Source organism: Elgaria multicarinata, chromosome 17, assembly GCF_023053635.1.
Source record: "Elgaria multicarinata webbii isolate HBS135686 ecotype San Diego chromosome 17, rElgMul1.1.pri, whole genome shotgun sequence".
Lineage (NCBI taxonomy): Eukaryota > Metazoa > Chordata > Lepidosauria > Squamata > Anguidae > Elgaria > Elgaria multicarinata.
Window position 1 is genome coordinate 9,961,823 of NC_086187.1, and position 21,538 is coordinate 9,983,360.

Sequence of the window (21,538 nt, forward strand, 5' to 3'; positions counted from 1 at the left end):
TGCCACCACCACCAAGGGACAGGGCCTTTTCGGTGGTGGCTCCCAGACTCTGGAACGATCTCCCTGACGAGGCTCGCCTGGCGCCAACGCTGCTATCTTTCCGGCGCCAGGTTAAGACTTTCCTCTTTGCCCAGGCATATAGCAGCACATCTTAATTACCCACATGTTTAGTTTTTTTTTAACGGTTTTTAATGATTTATGTGTATATGTTCTGTGTTTTAGAATTTTTAATTTTGTATACTCGTTTTTATCTTAATTTTAGAATTTCTGTAAACTGCCCAGAGAGCCCTGGCTATGGGGGCAGTATATAAGTGTAATAAACAAATAAATAAATAAATAAATAAAATTTTGCATCCATAACACTCTGGACTGAGCATTGTTCCAGGGCATTGGTGGAAGTGGGTGGGTAATGGAGTTGTGAAGAAGTTGTAGCGAAAAATCTGCAAACTCACCTTCTTTTTCTAGCAAGGTGAGAAATAAAAACCTCAGAAGTATTCTTGGTGAAAACAACAACAATGCAGAGACTTCTGAAAGATTTCCGCTCAGCTCTAGATCCAAGCATCCTCAGAAGATGCTTATCAGGGTGCTCTTTAATGAGAATACCAGCACTTGTGTATGACAGTTTGCCCACCCTAAACACTGTTTGTGTCAGTTCTAAAATCCAGGTTAGCATATATATTTTTAGTTCAGCAAAAATGGAAAGTAATCAGAACAGGCATGTTAAATTCAGGGTTCTAAGAGCCCGCTTCTGGCAGTGAAAAAAGCAGACAGACAACATTGCAAAAGCACCAGGAAATAGCACCCTGAATTAATTGCGCATAGTTTTATGTGAAATGTCGTGCAGTATATTATACACGCCTGAGCGTAGTCACGTCTGTGGCTACATTTTTCTTCACCTTGTAAAGCACTTCAGAATGCCTGCTTATATAATACCGTGGACTTTCGGTTGACATTAATATTTCAGAGGAGGTAAAGTGGGTCTAAGCAGTCCATCTCTCACAAAAGGAATACCAAAATATATATTTTTTTTAAAAAAAAAAAGACAAGCAAAACACTTTAATCTCTGAAATGCCATGCAGGAAGCAGGAGGTCAAAATGGAAAACAGTCGCATCGGCCAAGCTAATTGAACTCTTCTTCCTTCCCCCCCCCCCCCAGCCATGCAACCTTATCCTGTGCTAGTGGGAACTCCATGGGGTTTTCTTCCATGGTCATAGGACTGGAGACTGTGGTAGGGAGTAGTAACATAGGGATGGGTGAACTCACCTGGGTCCAACTCATGGGATGCTCATCCCCCACCACCACTGCTGTTCACCTGTGCTTGCATGCTCCACAACCTTCTTCGGTGGCTTAGCAAGGATCTGATGACTTCCCAACAGCCACCTGGCCTGTTCCGGAGCTCCACTGTGCACAACAATAGAGGTGCCCAAAACAACATAATTTCCCCTGCTGTGTAAATGGCGGCTGTAAAGGACCCATTTATGCAATGGGGGAAATGTGCAATTTCTGGAGTCTCAATTGTGTTGCAACGACGGGGGCTCCAGAAATAGCGCATTTCCCCATTCCATAAATGGGGGCTTTATGGCCACCATTTATGCAGAAAGGGGGATTACGTAGTTTCTGGGACCTCCATTGTCACGCAATGGGCCAGATGGATGCAGGGCACTCCTCGGCCACATGGGCGCTCGGCCTGTGGGTCTGCAAACATGCTGCAGTCGCCTGTCTGGTTCCAGCAGGGTCGACACGGGTGAGTCTGTTAGACTCGTGAACCTGGTTGGGCACTCGTGACATCCTTAACATTAATTGAGTGGAGTGGCAGGAACCACTACGGACAAGAAATGGAAATATGCCTCCCAGTAACCCAGCATTGTGGAACAACATAAGAAATGCAAGAAGAGTCTCTTAGATTTTTAACCCTCCTAGCTCTCTTTCCAGCAGTGAGCAGGGAAGGTTGATAGGGAGGACATAAAATCCTGCGGATTCTGGTGTCTCCTTCCCCACCCACAGAAATGCTCCCATTTTGACCTCTGAACAGTCATCTGAGGTCACTTTTTTGACCTTGGAAAGCAGCCACCATTGGGAGTGTCTACAGTCTTGGGAGGGGGAATTCAAAATATCTAATGAAATATCCAATAGTCCCTAGAATGCTGTCCCAAGGACCATAGGGCTGCTCTGTCAGTCTGTAATCCAATACAAAGGCTTTCTCTGGGCTGTAACTGCTGCTGGGTTTCACTTTGTTTTGGTTTTTTGTTTTACCTGGTATTTAAAAAAAGATTTATATTGTCGGTCATCCTGCTGTATTTTACAGTTTTAATTGTGAACTGCCCAGAGAGCCTTGGCTATTGGAGAGTATAAAAATGTAATTAATTAATTAATTAATTACTTGCTTGGGAGTAAGTCCCAACAAACCCACTGGGGTATATTTCTGAGTAGACCTCCCTAGGAGTCCACTGTTCATCTGTGCACAAAGTAGCCCTTGGCTTCTACATGCAGAAGAGTGAGTGATGTCAAAATGAACCCAAGGGCCTCTACACACAACACACATGTGAAACCTCCTGACTTCCATGATACCAGACGTTTACTAAGGTGCAGACCTGATGTGCACCAAAGTAACTCTCCCCCCACAACCCCCAGGAGAGCAAGCCACATTCCTCCTGGTAGGGTTTTGCAGGAAGAGTGCTAAGTGTCTGCCTCTAACAGGAATCATATTACAGAGTTGTGCCAGAAGGACCGAGCAAATCAGCGACAGTCCAGATTGGACTCAAAGATGTGCAACCAAATGTTGAATGTTTCTGGGTTCCCCATGGGGAGCTGATTAGCCACTGAGTGAACAGAATGCTGCACTAGATGGATCCGGCATGGCTCTCTTATATCCTTATACTCTTAATTCTCATGGTCCTAGCCTGACCAGGAATCTGATAGGAGCCCATGCACCCTCAGAATGATCACATGTGGACCAGTTCAAATGCAAGGCAGTTAGGTTTAGGGCCAAAATACATGTGCCGTTAATTGCATGAATGCAATTAGTGTGCATTGTGTTTGTTATGTAAATTGCAGGCCCAGGGGGGACCTCAGCGGCATCCACCTGCAGTCCTGATGCTGCTCAAGCATCCCCCACAGCTGCTATTTACATAACAAAGAACATGCCCATTAATTGCATTCATACAATTAATGGTGCATCTAGTTCAGCCCTTAAACTTATGAGATTTGAGGAACGGGGAAACAATTTGAATGGGAGTATTTGGTTTTATTCTCTCCATAGCGAAATAAATTAAGTCTAACTCAAGGAAGCAAGTATAGCAAAGGCAAGCCACAGGGCAAAGGCTAGTGAACTCTAAGACAGTTTGAGAATCAAGGGCTACTGTGTTCTAAATTTAAGTTCTGCAACCCAAATATAGTTGGACCTTTAGTAGCTTTTTGTTCAGGCATATGAAATAAGGTCCCAGGTTCAATGTCTGCCATCTCCAATCCAAGGATTACATGGAGCAGTGATGGAGTTGCCCGCTTTCTTCCTGAGACCCACAAAGATTAGTACAAGACTGGGATAGATTGTCCAGTGGTTTTACTCTGAGAGTTTCCTATGTTCAAATACGTCCAAATACAATCTCGTGTATTTGCCAACTCCACTTTCTTCTTTCCTTCTTTCCTTTCTGCTATGCCCCAAATCAGTGACAAGGAAATTTGAGGGCTAACAAACTAGTGACATTTTTATTGAACTATTTACATTATGAATGTTGGATGAATCTTGTTTGGAGATGGAGCTTGGCAAGATTTTGCCAGCTTCTGCCCCCCCCCCCCAAAAAAAAACTGGACACCAATTCACAGATACCTGAGCTGACCCAACTTGGCTCACACCAAGTCAGGCAAGGTCACGGTTTTCCACCTTTTCCTTTTTTCCACGAGCTGTGATTTTGTGCAAAAAAACCACCACAGGTATAAATATTATGGAGATTGTGACTTGCTCAAAATCATGGCCATAAATAGTGTCATTTGCACAAAATAATTGGAACATTTGTGCCTGCAATTTTGCACAAATGGCACTATTTCTGGCCACAGTTTTGTGCAAATCACGATTTCTGTAAAGACTGGTCTCTTCCGGCAGCCCAACCCAGTTGAATTTTAAGATGCCTTTTAATAATGTGCTGTCTTTTAATAAGGTATTTGTTTTATATGTTTTTAATCAATTACATGCATTTTATGGTGTTTTGCATTTGTGTTGTACCCTGCCTCAATCCAGAGGAAGAGGTGGGCAAGTATTATTATTATTATTCACAATACTTTCACAAAACCACAGCTTGTGGGGGGTTAAGAAAACCCATGAGCTCTTGCTGGGCATCTGCAGACCACCTGGCAACACATCCCATGTGACCACCAAGGACAGGCAGGGTCACAGGACACAGGGAGTTTGCCCATTCCTAATTTGCTTGTGGTTAAAATATGTATATATTTATTCTGTCCTCAGAAAGATAATCACTTCCCCCCACACACACACCACTTTATGCTAAAGGCTTTGGACATGATCGGAGAGATACTAGCTTTAAAAAGAAAAGTTTTTTAAATGTTACAAAATACCATTTTGTGAGAGATTTGTCTTTTAAAAATAAAATAAAAATGGGGTCATGAGTGAGAAAAGGAAAGAAGAAGATTCTTGCATCAATCCCTGGAACTTATGTTAGTGTCAGATGTGATTCTAGAACTTCAGAGTTGCAAATTCAAAGTTCTTATTACTTCTGTTAATTAACTGTCAGTCAAGTAGCTAAGTACAGATACTTTGTCCTGTACTGCCATCTCCTGGATACTTAAACACAAAGAAAAGCACGCAGACTGGCATTAATTGCTCAATTAAAGATATGGGGAAAACAAAGCAAAATAGCATCAGTCAATCTGAAAATCATAACTGCCAACAGTCACATATTTAATAATATGGAGTATGGGATCCCTAGTCAAAATCGTATATAGAAATAGATGTATGTGGCGATTTTGTTTTTGTGTTTATTTCTAAAGAAAAATAAGAGAATGGGAAAATTTACTGTTTCAAAAATCTAGACTTTAAAAGCCATTTAGGGAACAAGCCTGAGGGTGCTCAGTCAGAAAAGAAGTACTACAATTCCCAGCATCCTTCCAGCCAGTGGCGTGCTGGAAATGGTAGGACTTATTTCTGTCTAAACAGGCATAGGATTGTGCCCTTAAAATCTGACATGATAAACACAGCCTTGTAGTGCAAAGTTAGATAAGTGAAAAAAAATGACCAACACGCATAAACACAGAGAGATTTTTTTTTTTCATTTCAAACAAACCTAATTCTATTCATGCCATAAGAATCCTTTGCAGGAGACGTGCTCAGACAATCAATCCATTTGCTCTTAAGAAGCCAATTACACAATTTGCAAAAGATGCAGGAGGAATAAGAATAAAAAGGGGGAGAGAGTAGCTGCATTTGGGCATCTGCCATCGCATGATTTAGGGACAGATGAGAATTTCATTGGGTTCATTTGTTGATAAGAATTGAACAAAATGTGTAGTCTAAGGCCCCCATTTATGTAAATGGAATATTTGAGGACAAGAATGAGCACCCATTGGCTTGCCAAGGGAGTGGGCATCAGCAGTCTTGCCTGGCTCAGCACACACTAAGTACTGGTGTCCGTGGTCTGGGGTCTGAGGGGTCAAGCCATCCCGTGTCATCCCTAGTTTTGAATAGGGTGACCATATGGAAAGGAGGACCGGGCTCCTGTATCTTTAACAGTTGCATAGAAAAGGGAATTTCAGCCGGTGTCATTTGTATGCATGCAGCACCTGGTGAAATCCCCTCTTCATCACAAGAGAAAAAGCTGCAGGAGCCCTGCCCTCTTTTGTATAGCTCCTGCAGCTTTAACTGTTGTGATGGAGAGGAAATTTCACCAGGTGCTGCATGCCTTCAAAGGACACCTGCTGAAATTCCCTTTTCAATACAACTGTTAAAGATACAGGAGCCCTGTTCTCCTTTTCATATGGTCACCCTAGTTTTGAATGCCAATTGTGTTTACATTGCTTTGGGAGCTGCAAGTGGAGTGAATACTGACCATAAATGAACCAAAATGATTTTCTCATTCATTCTTAATCATTCGCAGGGTCGTTCTGTCCCTGGAATGCCACAGAATGGCTGCAGTCAATGCTGACATAGCTGAAAGTGTCAGGTGGGTGTTGTAAAAGAAAAGAGGGGGAAACTTAGCTCTGGCTATCTTGTTTTTGTTTGTTTTTAAAGTAAGACACCCACACCCACATGAAAGGCCTCAAAATTACACACACAGAGACACACTGACATGGCACTGTGAAAGTAGCAGGAGAGATGTTGTCATAGCCCAAGCTCACTTTGCATATTAACTTGCTCCCTGATGGGTTTATTTTTCCAAATGCACAGAACTTGTGAATAACCACAATTCAAGCATTCTTCCTTGAAGATCATCCCAAATCTTGTTCATCTCAGATTGCAAGCTTATTTTTTTCCCCTTTTCACACACAAAATGATGCATATGTTGGTAGACATTTTTTTTTTTACAAATGTAACCATCTGTTGTGCACCTTTGTGAAATGTACACATTGGCCCTGTTCAGACAACATGCTAAGCCATGGTTAGTCCAATAACCCTTTTGCAGCAAATCGTTAGTGAGCGTGTTTAAACCATGGTTATGTAGCCACCATAGTTAGGAATGGTTCACACTAGGGGTGTGCACGGACCCCCCGATTCGGCCCACTCCGCTCCGCGCCGCTCTGCCCATAGTCCGCTCCTCTTCGCCGCGGAGCTCCGGCTCCAAATTGGAGCTCCGCAGTGGAGGAGAATAGTGCCAGGTAAGGCCCCCCACCCTCCTCTCCCTTACCTGCAGAGCCCGGTAAGGGACCAAGGGGGAGGGGGGCCTTACCTGCGTCCGTCCACGGTCCCTCGGCTTCTTCAATTGAGCCCGTGGCTCAACCAGGAAGTCCTAGACTCAATGGAAGAAGCCGAGGGACCGTGGACGGACGCAGGTAAGGGAGAGGAGGGCGGGGAGGGGGGTTACCGGGCCCTGCCGCCGTCGCCGCATGGGTGACAGCGACAGCGGCAGGGTCCGGTAAACCCCACTTACCTTTCTTGCAGAGCTCAGGATCGAGGCGAAGGATCTGCCTTCACCTCGATCCTCTTCGCCACGCTCCGCCGGCCCCCCAATCCTCTTCGCCTCCGCTTTAAGGGGAGGCGAAGCACCCCGCTCTGCTTCTAATTCGCCGGTCCGATTAGAAGCGGCGCACATCCCTAGTTCACACAACATGCTAAGCCATAATGTTTAGCTCAAAATACTTAACCACTGTAGCTTAGTATGTCATCTGAACAGGAACATTTCCTCCTATTGATTAAACCATGTTTGCACACATTTTGCAAATTTACACATTTTGGGACATTTTGTTTTGGTTCTGTGAATCGCATCCCAAGGTCGGAAATATAGACAGTCCAACTTCAGATTGTATTCTGATCGAAATTCAGTTCCAGGAGGTGCAAACTGAGTAAATGCAGGTTGTTGTTGTTTTAAACAACCTGAAACAAATTTCTAACATATCCGTACTAAGAATGTATATTTGCAAATTAAAGTATTGGTTCAAAGAGCACCTTGGAAATTATTAAATGTAAAAACCGCCCCAGATTCCAAGAACACATGATGAGACAGTTTGGTTCCTAGCCATGTTCATTAGATGCAGGGGGGGGGGGGGGAAGTAAACCTGGAGAAAAGAGGCATTTTAAAGAAAAGGAGGGGGATCTCTCATTACTTCCTGTTACTAAAAAAAAGAAAGAAAAAGTTTCTTAAGTTAATTATTTCCCCAAATAATAGAAGACTCTAGTATCGATGGAGGAGGCACATACCTTCAATTTAGCATTCCCGGAACACCTGCCAACCTAGGATATTTCACTGTCTTTAAAAAAATTCATACCTTGCTTGGCCATCCTTCCATCACTCCCCATATTTACATAAGTTATTATTGTTCTTAAAGATAGCTAATTCATCCTCACACCCTGAAAAGAAACAAAAAGAAAAACTCACCCCAATTCAAATAGCTTAGAACAAAGTAATCCAACTTTTATGCAGTTGAAACTCATTCTCTAATCAAAGATATACTTTTAATGAGATCGTGTCTTTGATAGAAACTAAGGCTGTAATGAACAGATGGGTCATTACTCTGCTTGCAGGCATGCTATTTAATTTTTATTTAATTTCAGTACCCTGATGCTTTTGATAAAGTACTCATCATTTAGGTTAGGGTTTTCTTCTTCTTCTGATGTAGGTATATTTAACCATACCCCTACATCTTCTAATATAAAAGTGCAAATTAAATTGTGAACTGTCGTTCTTCATGTTCACAAAATACTTTATGTATGTTATCTCTGATGGTTTTGTTGTTGATTATGGTGGTGGTGGTTTTCTTTCGGATTTTAGAATAGTTGGCAAAAGTCATCATATCAAATCTTAAACTTCTGAATAAACAGAAACACTACAGCTGGGGAAACATAGTGGGTTAAATTGTGAACAGCTAATTGTCTGGGTTCTACCCATTCAAATCTACCATTATGAATGCAATTGGGGACAAAGTAGACATGCAGAACAATCATAGAATCATAGAATAGCAGAGTTGGAAGAGGCCTATAAGGCCATCAAGTCCAACCCCCTGCTCAATGCAGGAATCCACCCTAAAGCATCCCTGACAGATGGTTGTCCAGCTGCCTCTTGAAGGCCTCTAGTGTGGGAGAGTCCATCACTTCCTTGGGTCAATGGTTCCATTGCCATACTGCTCTAACAGTCAGAACATAGAATCATAGAATAGCAGAGTTGGAAGGGGCCTACAAGGCCATCGAGTCAAACCCCCTGCTCAATGCAGGATTTTTTCCCAATGTCCCGCTGGAATCGGGCTTCCTGTAATTTGAGCCCATTATTCCATGTCCTGCACTCTGGGATGACAACCTTTCAAGAACTTAAAGAGTGCTATCATGTCTCCCCTCCGTCTTCTCTTCTCCAGGCTAAACGTGCCCAGTTCTTTCAGTCTCTCCTCAGAGGGCTTTGTTTCCAGACCCCTGATCATCCTCACTGCCCTCCTCTGAACATGCTCCAGCTTGTCTGCATCTTTCTTGAAGTGTGGTGCCCAGAACTGGATGCAATGCTCAAGATGAGACCTAACCAGTGTGAAATAGAGGGGGACCAGTACCTCACGTGATTTGGAAGCTATACTTTTATTAATGCAGCCCAAAATAGCACTTCCTTTTTTTTTACAGTGACATGACACTGTTAGCTCATACTCAGCTTGTGATCTACAACAATTCCAATGTCCTTCTCATTTTAGTAGTGAGTATTTTAAGCTGAAATCCTATACACAGTACCTGGTTGTAAGAACCACTGAGTTCAATGGGATGTATTTCGGAGGAAGGGATGTCACAGGTGTCTGATTTAGGGGCAATAAACCTAGATACACCATTGCTGAGGAACATGGGCTGGTGGGTGCTCTTACACCCATGTCCTGCGGGTTCCTGATCAGCAGCTGATTGGCCACAGTGCTGGACTAGATGGACCTATGGTCTGGTCCAGCAGGGCTCTTCTTATGTTCTTAAAAGAAAGGAATGGCGAATGTTTCTGATTACTTTCTTTGGTGATACTGCCATTCAGTGTAGACAGTACGTACACTCACTTACTCTCTCATTTTCTCAATAGATGGTCGGAGGTTTTTTATCTGTGTTCCTTTCTTTTATATGATCACAGAGAGAGAGGGGGGGGAGGAGAGATTTATACCAAAATGGCACCATGTCACAGATTCCCCCTGTCCCAGTCTTTTCTTATGGTACTGAATCCAGACTCTTGAAGAATTATTTCAGTATTCAAGCAGCTGAGATAAATGGCACAATCACAGTTTTTTCTGACCTTGATCAACAAAAAAGAAAATTCCAGTGGAACCGTGCAAAAACTGCTGAGATGACATAAATCATATTTGGACAGCACATGCTTTATATATAAAACCATGAAGACTTCCTATCACTCATCCATCCAGAGTACAGTACAGTAGACTAGTCCTTCTTCCATCACTATACCAACAAAGGAGACAATGGGAAGAATGAAAGCAGGGAACATTAACTCTTCCTTTCTTCGTTTGTGTATATAAAACACCTCGTCAGAAAGCCTGACACATTTCTAGCTCTCCAAAGCCAGGGATGCTGGAGAATTCCATTCAGCCGGCATTTTTTAAGCATGCAACCAAATTTGCCCTTCTTCATCTATTACGCAGAAAGGAGTGCAGTTATCCTTCAGATGGGGTACTTCTCCTAATTTTGTGATGCAACCCTTGACTTTAAAAAATGCATACAAAAATGCATATTTTGGGGGAAAGACATACAGTTAAAATGCACATGTTCATGCTTTAAAAAGGAGGAGGAGGAGGAGGAGGAAACAGGATAGAAAAGACACATGAAGCAGACATGGACTAGAAACAGCCTGATCTCCCCAGCACAAACACAGGGACTCATTGTAAAGGTACCCGATTCTGAGATATTTACATCTATTAGGAATTGATAGAACAGGCAGGGAGGCAGTTAGAGAGAAGAATGAATGCTTTATAAATTATCTTCATCCGAACTTCCCTTAATTTTGGAATTCCAGATAATTTTGTAATTCCAGTTAAGTCTTGTCGATTGGAACAGTAAGAATTTGGAATTGTTCCAGTTATTGTACATAGTCATGCCCAATTTGCATTAGCTTTCAACTCCTTTTTGTCTCATTTCTCCTCAACATTGACAATGGCCACAGAACACTGATAAAACCTTGCAAAAAAAAAAACCACACACACAACAGCCCTGAATATGTTCTCTGAATTCCTCTCCAATGTTAATTTTGCCATGTGTGCATCTGCAGAAGTGCCCACTTGCACATGTGAACATTTTCACAACACAAATGCACAGTTCAGGAACATGGGGGGGGGGAGGGTGCTGCTGGATCATGTCCTGCTTTTTGGTGCCTGGTCAACAGCTGGTGGGCCACTGTGTGCTGGACTAGATGGACCCTCGGTCTGATCCAGCATGGCACGTCTTATCTTCTTAAATGGATCGCTCTGAGGACATGCATACCAGGACCATTTGCAATTTTCCATCCACAACTGCTCAGCCCCTGGCCTTCCTGTGTTGCGGGCAGATGTCAGGGTGTGTGTGTGTTTCTGTTCTACTCACATTTGCTTGAACATAAGACAATCTTCATTCCATTGGGGTATGGTGTGCATAAGCTGCTCTACTGAGAGTAGGAATGTGCAAAGCAGGAAAACTCGTGCTCCCCAAATTCTCCAAATTCCATTCTGACTTGAGTTCATATCAGATTTCAGTCTTTGTTTTTGTTTTATTGGTTTTGCATGAATGACTGAATATTTAGAGCATTTCCCCCCAAATGTACTCATCAGTTGCTCACATCTTTGAAATATATGCATTCTTCTCCCATTAATTAAAACATACTTGTATGCAATTTTCAAAAGTACTCATTTTTTCATGCACATTCTTCAAATGTATGCATGTTGTTGAACACATTTTAGGCTCGGAGGTTGTGACTGAGTCTGCCAGACTGGACATATAAGATCTTTGACCATACACATTTTTCTCCTGATGTCCAGTCAGAATCTGGCCTCCTGTAACATGAGCCTGTTATTCCGTGTCCTTCACTCTGGGATGATCGAGAAGAGACCCTGGCCCTCCTCTCTGTGACCTTTCAAGCACTTGAAGAGTGCTATCATGTCTCCCCTCAATCTTCTCTTCTCCAGACTAAAAAAATCCAGTTCTTTCAGTCGCTCCTCATAGGGCTTTGTTTCCAGACTCCTGATCATACATGAAACTTTTCTTCCAGCCCTGGCAGTTAGGGCCCACTTAAGACAGCCTAATACCAAGAAAGCTGTGGATGCTAGGAGAAGAAGAAAAAGCACTTCAGAAAAATGCAATCCCCGCCTGTACCACTACTATTTCCACCAGTTGCTGCTTCTTCCTCAGTGGCAGGTAGTCTAGCATAGGGAAAGAACTACGTCCTTTGAACAATCAGCATGTGCAAAAGTTGTGTGGCCCTCTGCATTGACACTTCAGAGGGAGGTCAGAGGGTTGCTTTGACACCTCCACCATCTCCTGTCACTTTATCAAATTACGGATTGCTAGATGAGGTTGGATTACGTAGAGAGGCAGGGACACGCCAGCGGGAGGAGTTGTCATCTTTCCAGCTGTGAAATTCCATAATTGCATGTCACAGTGACAGGAAGAACAAGGAAGCTGTAACAACCAATAGCAGTTGCATTCAAATGGCATGGAAGCTTCCCATTAGGATCTCAAGCTGTACCAAATCTACATTTATCACAAAGCTCTCTCTCTCTTACTCTCTCTCTCTCTCTCTTTCTCTCTCTGTGTGTATATGTGGAATGTCTTCAGAATTTTCTCAGACTTAAAACCGGCAAGAAATCTACAGGGACATCCTTCAGATTCATTTGGCTAGACTTCTGAATATCACCCATTCCGCAGTTTACAACAGAATACATCCACTGACCAACTTGAGAAGCAGAGAGACAGCTTCACACAACTCAGGTGCAATCTCCTAACTCAATTTGGGTTGAAGGAGGTGCAAAATAAATGTGAGATGATAGATTGGAAAATGTAAACGAAAGAGCTAGTGAATGGCGAACATGCCATGGTTGAGGTCATTGAGGTTCTCCATATGCTTCCACAGAGCTCATTTCACCTTGCTTGTGTTACAAAATCTGAGTGTCTTTCTTTCCCACCCCAACTGGAGGGGAAGCAGCTTTTCTTTCAAGTGGGAAAAACATACATTGAGCATCTAGTGTTAGTGGAAGGCCTAGAAGATGGTACTGCACAGCATTTTTAATAGTATGTAACTCGTTTGCTGAGCCAACTGCACTTGCTGCTTATGTGTGCAATGCCTTAAACAACGGGGGACCAGGGGACCTGAAAGAGTGCCTTCTCCCTTACCATCCTGCCCACTCACTGAGGTCATTAGAAGGTATGCTCCTGGTGGTTCCACATGGACCTATGGCCCAATTGGAGTCCACCAGAAGAAGAGGCTTTAGTGTGGTGGCCCCTTCTCCTTGGAATTCCCTGCCCCTGCAGGTCAGGCAGGCACCAACACTGTGCTGCTTCCGACAGCTCCTGAAAACAACGCTTTTCCATGAAGCATTCCTCAACTGACCAGCCACCATTTTTATTGGTCCTTTATTTAAAATTGAATGAGGTTAATTGGCTGTTTTAATTTGTCTTTCTTTTTACTGTTTCACTCCTATTTTAGATAAGGAGTGGTATATAAATATTGTTAATAAATAAATAAATAAATAAATAAATAAATAAATAATTTCCTTCCATCCTGTCATCAACATTTTGGAAAAGAGCAGCTGGGGTCAGGAACTGGGTTTGTGTCACTCATTTCCTGCCATGAGGCATATTGTACAACCTTGGTCCTTTCTCCACTATAGTTTGCACATCTGTAACTCGGATATTATAAATACGCCATTTGCCTTCCTCGCTGGTGTTTTTAAGTAACCTCTGGAAAGTGCTGCAAGACCCTATGACAGATGGCACTAGGAAAATACATCCCCGTTGGCAGAGAAGCCGCGATTTTAACGGTGTGTATTGTACCCCCAAGAAGAACACGCTGAGTTACGAAACATTACAGCACAAAGGGGAGCGTTTCTAACTTTGCTGACCTATCGCATTAGCAGCTCCACTATGCGGCATAAAGCCCTTTGATTTCCAGGCCCCATGGTAGCTTGTGCATGATTGTCTCTGTCAAGATGCACCTCAAAAGGATTCTATCTGCAAACCATCCCCCGCTCTCCCTCCCCCCCCGGGTGCTGGAGAGCGGGGAAATTGAGTGTGGTGCTCCGAACGACCTTGAACTACAAAGCTAACGCCACTTGGCTGCTCGTTAGCGGTCAACATTGTGGTTCGCTCCGGGGAACACTGCCAAGAATGTCAATGCAGATGCCAGCTAGGTTGACTCCACAAAGGAGTAGAGGGCCTAATCAAACAAATGGGCTGGAGAACAAAGCAGAGCAAAACTCAAGGCACAGTGAACGTGTTGCAAAGCTGCTTACTTATACATCTCATGTGCATGTGTTGTGAGGTTTGCAATGCTTCCAACATCCCACCCCACCACCGCGCAAATATATATATATCTGAGAATCCAAAGTGCAAGCTCCAGATTATTTAGAGCTCTTTACCCAATAGGGTATTACAGTTGTCAGCATGGGATGATAACCCATGTTTCATGGACCTGTTCACTTGAATTGGGTTGAGTATTCCTTTCTGTGCAGGTTTTTGTGGGTTCTACGCAGTGGTGTAGTGGAGCCAGCTCTAATAGAGGCAAAGTGTTGGGACTTTTTGATTAGGAGGGTCAATGACGTCTATTACTCTGAGAGACTTCCCTGTTCTCTCCATGCTAAGTTGCCATTCGCACTGTAAGTGGGGGCAACACATTATTCTGCAGAAACATGTTGTTCCCTATTTTAGTACAAAGTATTCTGATGTAGCTTGGTCTTGAATGGACAATTAAGACCCAGTCACTTTACCACAGGCCTGTTATTGGTGGAAATGAAAGCTTCTAAAACTGATTTGTTGATATGGATCAACACAGTTGGCTGCATTTTTGGACTCGCCCTATAAAGAATGTCATAAGGAACACCTCCACTACACCACTGGATGTACCACACAGGCAATGAGCTGGCAACAGATCCCTAACTAGCTATTTATTTCTCAGTTGTGGTCTTTCTTGGAGGAAAGAAAGACACACACACCACACAGGCTCAGTTCAGTAAATGCAATGTGAAAACTCCACTCAACAGCTGAGTTTTTAGGAGTTTTTAGAACACAACATGTTCTAACTCCACCACTGTGTGACTGTGGGCTTCCGTGGAGTTGAGTAAAAATCCATTGTGATGTTTGATTGACAGTTCCTCTGCCCTCTCTTCTCCCCTGGTCGTCCCAAAGGTATCCCATCAGCCATTCCCCCCCAAAAAAACACACACAATCCCAGTGGCTCTCCTAGAGCAGTACTCTCTCCTTTCGCCACTCTTGCCAGTGAACTCTGGAGCCAGTGGGAAAAGTCAACTCAACACAACAGAAAACTCCACGGAAGTCTCTACACAACACACAATACAATGGTTGTGCAGGAACTCTCCTCTGCACAGCCAAAACAAAACAAAACAAAAACCCTCCACCATGGGGTGGAATTTTCCTAACAGACAACACATGTCTCAACGGTGTTGCAAAAATTGCACTGTGGAGTTGTATAACCACAGTTGAGATGGCTTGATATTGGTAGTTGCTTGCCTTAAAGCCTTTAGAAAATAACTTGGCTAAGAATTAGGATCCAAAGATTCACAATGAACTATGTTAGTATCATTTTATCCATGCCTCAATGGGGAAAAACTCTCATCCTTTCAGCCCCACAAAAAGGCATTTTGGAATGATTTTTCCTTCCTTCCAGCCTTGGCCAATCAAGGTCTTGGGATCACTCTTAGTATTACTTGCAGATTTTGAAACAACCAATGGTGAAGTTGCTTTGACAATGGCCCATCCAGCAGTGATGGTTCTTAATAACTTCCACATAGCTAGAAACTTGTTGGCAGAAATATGTGTTGGCAGAAATCTTGGGTGTGAACAGGGATGTTGGAGGAATCCATCCAGCAGGTGAAATTTGCTGAGCTTTCATAAGCTCCCTCACCCACCCATTTGGATATTGGTTCATTTTCCCGGAACCTGCCTCACTCGATCTGCATCAAGTCGGCACAGTTCATGGATTTTCAGTTGTTATTTTTAAAACATTTGTGTAAATAGCAATTTGTGCAAATAGCAGCCGTGATTTTTGAAAATTCCCCCCAAAAGTTCGTTGATTTCTAGGAGAACCCTGCAGCTCAACTCACAAATGCAAGTCAAGTCAGGGGCACCGTGGACATCCAATGGTCCCAAAAGGGACAGATTTGATAGCAACAGACATTTCCAGGTGTGAGACAGTCCTTACATGGTGGTGGTGAAAACTCTCTGTGGTTCAGCCACCATTTTCTTTCCAAATAGTGAGAATCACTACTTTCTAGCATGCCCTGGGAGGCAGATGGTTCTTTCTTTGTACTCTCCACACACCACAGTACTATTTCTATGTATTTTCCAACAGACCTCCCCAGCAATTTACATCATGGTAGACCGATATAAAGTCGGAACTGTGTCTTTGATCCAATGAATGAAACAGGAAAATCAACCTTGACTTGGCTGTGTTGACAACACAGCGCAAGATAATATCTAGATCACTTGTACTTTATGGGTAACCCGTCCATCCTTCCCTTCTACGGGATGTGTAACTGGTCTAAATTTTGGGAGCACTTCAGACGGGGCAATATTTCTCATCAAGCCCTTCTGTCTCTACCTGTTGGTTGTTTTATTATGGTTTTAATTTTTGTGAACCGTCCAGAGAGCTTCGGCTATTGGGCGGTATAAAAATGTAATAAATAAATAAATAAATAAATATTGAAACTGATGGACTTCATAATGGTAAGACCAAATTGACCCTGCTGAGGATATAGCACAGAAACTTTGCTGAGTCTATGCCATGTTCTTGCTCTGATCTTGTAGGCTGAGAGTACCTTTCCCTCACACGGGCAATTAACTTCTGTCTCCCGTCTTGTCAGTGCTGAAAGCTGTATTATAGCAGATAACGCAAAGGTTCCTAAACCCTACTTTCAATATAAAGCCCCCATGTCCTTTAATCCCAATTGTCGAAGAGGCATAGTGAAATGAGCATAAATCCCCAAACCAAGGCAATGCTTGCTGATTGTACACACAGTGATTTTAAAATGATATCGTGGGACCTTATATTTAATTATGTAAAACATAACAGGGCAACATAGAGTCAGCCCTGGGGGAGAAAGCTAGCACTCAAGTCAAGAAGGAATTTCATGACAAAATTGTTCATGAAAGCACAAAAAACATTTCCATCCACCTGGCCTGGTGCTAAGTTACAGATTAAGTAATCTCGGAGGTCAAACTCTAAAGGAGCTTAGAAAAAAAAGTGGTCGTAGACCCCCCAAAAGAAGACAATCAAATAATCCTTCTCTGCAAGTGGAAGGCCACTGTTGGAAAAAGGATGGCTGGCTTTTACTTATTTATTTGAATATCATTGAAAGCATACCTTTAAAATTAGAAATACACAATAACAGACAGTTAAATATAAAAACAAAAACATTGCCACAGCACCAACAAATAATTAAACATTTGCTTATACTGAAATCCTTGTATAAATAAATACATCTTTAACTAGCACCTGAATGAGAATAGCATGAGTCTCTACTGGAAGGGAATTCCACAGCCAGGGTGCCACCACTGAGAAGGCTCTGCCATTCAAGGTCAACAAAGCAATACCTCCCCTTAAATTCTGGGTTAATCAGTATTGGGGAATTGAGCAGGTAATAATAGACTAGAGAGGCCTGTGGACCAGTGGAGGCTGGTGGCTCTGATGTGGCTCTGGACATCAGGTGGTGGGCTCTCCCACACCAGAGGCCTTCAATAGGCAGCTGGACTACCATCTGTCAGGGATGCTTTAGGGTGGATCCCTGCATGGAGCAGGGGGTTGGACTCGATGGCCTTGTAGGCCCCTTCCAACTCTGCTATTCTATGATTCTATGATTCTATGTCAGGGGGAATGATAAATCTGCTCCAGATTTCAATCAGAACCAGTCAGAACTCAATAGCACCTAACCAAGTTTGGATAGTTCCTTTACAGTTCTGACTGATCCTTATTGAAACCCAGAGAGGATTCACCATCCCACCGGCATCAGAGACACCAACCTCCCCTGCTGTGGACTGAAGCAGCACCGTTATGTTCACTTTAAACTGTTTTTATTCAGTACTATATTTACGTAGCTGCCATATACAACATGTTCACCAGGCGGCTCACAAAACAGATACAAGATTTTAAAAATATGGCATAAAGCAATGCAACTATTAAAACACACACACAGAGAGATTGAAGTTTAGAGGCCCAGACTATTAGACACAGATTATTTAAAACAACAAGGCAAATTAAAAAAAAAACGGTGTTCATCTGGCACCAAAAAGCCCATAAAGATAGTACCAGGCAAACCTCTCTGGGATTACAATTCCATAATCAGGTTGTTTTTCCATAACCATGGTTCTCGTGCAAAGGAGAGTTGCCCCCGCTGATAAAAAATGATCTTCAGAGGGTCAGGGGGCCTTGAAAGAGGTATTTCTACATGGGTGGGTGGATAGGCATGGGGGTCAGCCATTAAAAACAAACAAACAAATACATCAACATAAACAACTTCTGTAAGTACCCTGTGATGTTTGGATCCAAACTAACAGTACTACAATTTTGATCAAGAGCCCCTTGTTCTATTCGGATATTTGAAGAACACAAATACAAAGTTCAACTGGAAGTAGCTTGTAAACTAGGAACACAGTGTGAAGTACGATTGAATGCCCATCCTTCAATACAATCACCGAGCTACAGCATCAACGTCTCTGTCTATTAGGACAAATAGGATGTGGTGTTTAACAATCCTAGTCACAATCCGACCCAGATTAATTGATTTCAAGTGTAAATTAATTCATTAGAAGCATTGCACATGTGCTTAAATCTCTCTCACTGAAATCCGACAGACTTAAAAGTGTTGAACTCTGGCTGGACCGTGCCCCATGATTTCAAGGCCAAGATATTTTACCTGTGTGAAATGTGGGGCACCTTTGCTCCCATAAAGGATCACACAATCTAATCAAAATTTCAATCAAGGATACAGCAGAAAGTACCAAAAGCAATTTCAGAAACAATTTTGAAACGAGTCAATGAAACACTTCAGCCCATTTCGAACCTTATAAAAGTGAACTTAGCTTGGGACTGTGCTATAATGTTAGGCTGCTTATTTAACTCACCGGCGTTAGAATCCTGATTCAATCCTGTTCTTCTGTCAGTTTAGCTGCAAACGTCCTTCTGCCCATAGGCACCATTGCGTGTTCATCATGCTACGACCCATAAGTCTGGGTTTCAAAACGTCAGATGCCAATTTCACATGAAACAAATTGTACATATTGAACCCATCTCGAAGGGGGAAAAAAACCATTTAGATGCTTTTAGTTTGAAAGCAATTTCCTTCTGCTTACAAATGCTTCGGCACTCTCTTCATTTTTTTCCCCAGCAAAGCGAAATAACTGAATTATGCACTACATGTCTTTGTTAATTATCTCATACTGAAAAACAAATGTCTCCTGATGGTGCTTTGATGGTGGAGAGGGGGCGGGGAGAGAAAAAGAGCTGAAGAAAGGAGGATTCTGCTTGTTTTAGAAAAGGTCGACAAGTCAAAGTCTGGAGGGGAGCTGGACTTGGCATAGAAAACTGCAGAACTGTGTAGAGAGTACACTCTACGGTCATTGGTTTTGCACGGTTGCCTGTTTTTGTTTTGATTTTAATGCTACCTTGCGAAACCTCTGATCAGAGAAAAAAGAAACGAGCATTAGAAATAATGTCACTAGAATGTCACCTGTAACTCAAAGCAAATGAAAACAACAAGTTTCTGTATCCAGCCATAGCGTTTGCCATTTGTATTCTTAAACTGGACTCACAGGTGAAAGTTGGCTGCAGGAAGCCAATGTCAGTGCAGCTCAGAAATGTGCGCTTTCTATGCAATAACTACAGTTAAGCAAACAGTTAACCTTTTTTCAATGCAACTATTCATTTTGGACATTAGTGAGTTTTTTTTAAAAAAAGAATACTGCTAAGAATAAAAAACTGAAATTATGGGGAGTTGACTGGCAATCTTAAAATATCATTACATTTCTTTTTCTAACGTGGCATTCAAAACTTGCATATGTGCTACAAGCATCACCTGATGTTTCTCGGAAGTGTGCCAGATGATATCTTATTTGAGTCCACTGAACAAAGCACTTAAACTTCAAGATCAGGGGTGGGCAACTTGCAGCCCTCCAGAAATCCTACTTAGGGAGGGACGGACTTTGTTAAACTCATTCCGTCTGTGTTTCATGGATTGTCAGACGTCTTTCATTCCACCACCCGCTCGTTGAAGGAGACAAACAATTTGTAGAATTTTGTTCATTTGCAAAATGTGCATTTGATCTAACTTGCGGTAAAGCACATTTGTGCAAGTGTGCCTTGGTGTAAATACCCACACACACACTAAAGTGAAAGAAAAATGGTCTGCGAATCTGAAGAATTCATGCAACTTGGAAAAAAGCCATTCCACTGTGGAGTCAGCAGATTGGAGTCACAGATATCCAATCTGATTTGAATCTATTGTGGATTTCGTCGACATTCCTAATTCTAGCCACTTTAGCCAATGGTGATAGGAGTTGTATGCCAAAACATCTGGAGGCCCACAAGAAGCTCACCCCTTTTTCAGATGTGCGGCACTTAAACTTTTAGATGTATAATTATCTCAGCCAAAGATATGCACAAATAAAGAAACATTTGAAATCATTTAGGTCACATGACTGTGCATGCTTAGACAGCAGAAAGTCCTACAACTCCCAGCATTCCCTGCCACCCATGCTGGCAGGGGAATGCTGGGAGGTGTAAGGAGTAGAAGCTGGTGACTCCGACATCAGTGGGGTGGTAAATCAGCTTCAGGTTTCAGTCAGAACTCTAAAGGAACTATACAAGATGCTTCCACTATTTAGAGGTTCTACATAGAGCTCCTTTAGCATTCTGACTGGTTCTGACTGAAACGCAGAGTGGATTCACCAACTCACTGACATCGGAACCTCCACTGGTTGTAGGACAGTTCGCAGTGTAAACACCCATAGGGTTGTGCCCTTAAAGACTGACTATTTAGTGAGTTAAAAAGCCATAATTTAAAATAAGAATTACAACAGAAAGAAAGAAAGAAAATAAAGTTTGAACTCTATGTAAATATTAATGGGAAACAGTGTTACTCCCTCAAATCATGAATTTCATACACAAAGACTTCTTTGCAGGGAGGGACAATATTAAGAAGAGTTTGCAATGGCTTTAAAACAAAACAAAACCACATCTGCTTATTGTAAACTCTTGACACAGTCCAGCGTGGTTTCTGCACATATCATCATTGGATAGCTGCTGCAGTCCCAGTGTACCATGATGGTTCTTTGCAGCTGCCTGCCCTGACTCTGGGCTCCCTCCTCACCTCCCACTTTTACATTGACCAGTGTTTCAAAACGGTGCCAGGCAGACTGTCCTATCTAAATTTCCCAAAATACCTTGGAATAATGCTACATTTGAGGCATTGTGGGAAAACTGAGTGTCAATTTTCAGAGTGCTGTTGTTGCCACTGCTGCCGTCACAACTACTGCCCCCTCCCCGAGGCTTGCGCATGGCACCAGAGGGCATTTTGTATTGGTCTCCCTCAAACTTGACGTTGGTCTTTGGATGCAGACCAGATGGCATATTATGATATCCCTAACCAAGATCAGCAGATATGGAGTATTTCCTGGTCTGGAACACTCCTCTTTTTCTCTTCCTCCCCATCTTACGCCCGTCT

The 21,538-nt window shown here is 42.7% G+C and overlaps 1 protein-coding gene across 8 annotated transcripts in view; it reads right to left on the reverse strand.

Moving 5' to 3' along the window:
• RBFOX1 (RNA binding fox-1 homolog 1) overlaps positions 1–21,538 on the reverse strand; it is a 1,470,150-nt gene that overhangs the window by 1,020,945 nt on the left and 427,667 nt on the right. The gene's annotated exons all lie outside the window — the stretch shown is intronic.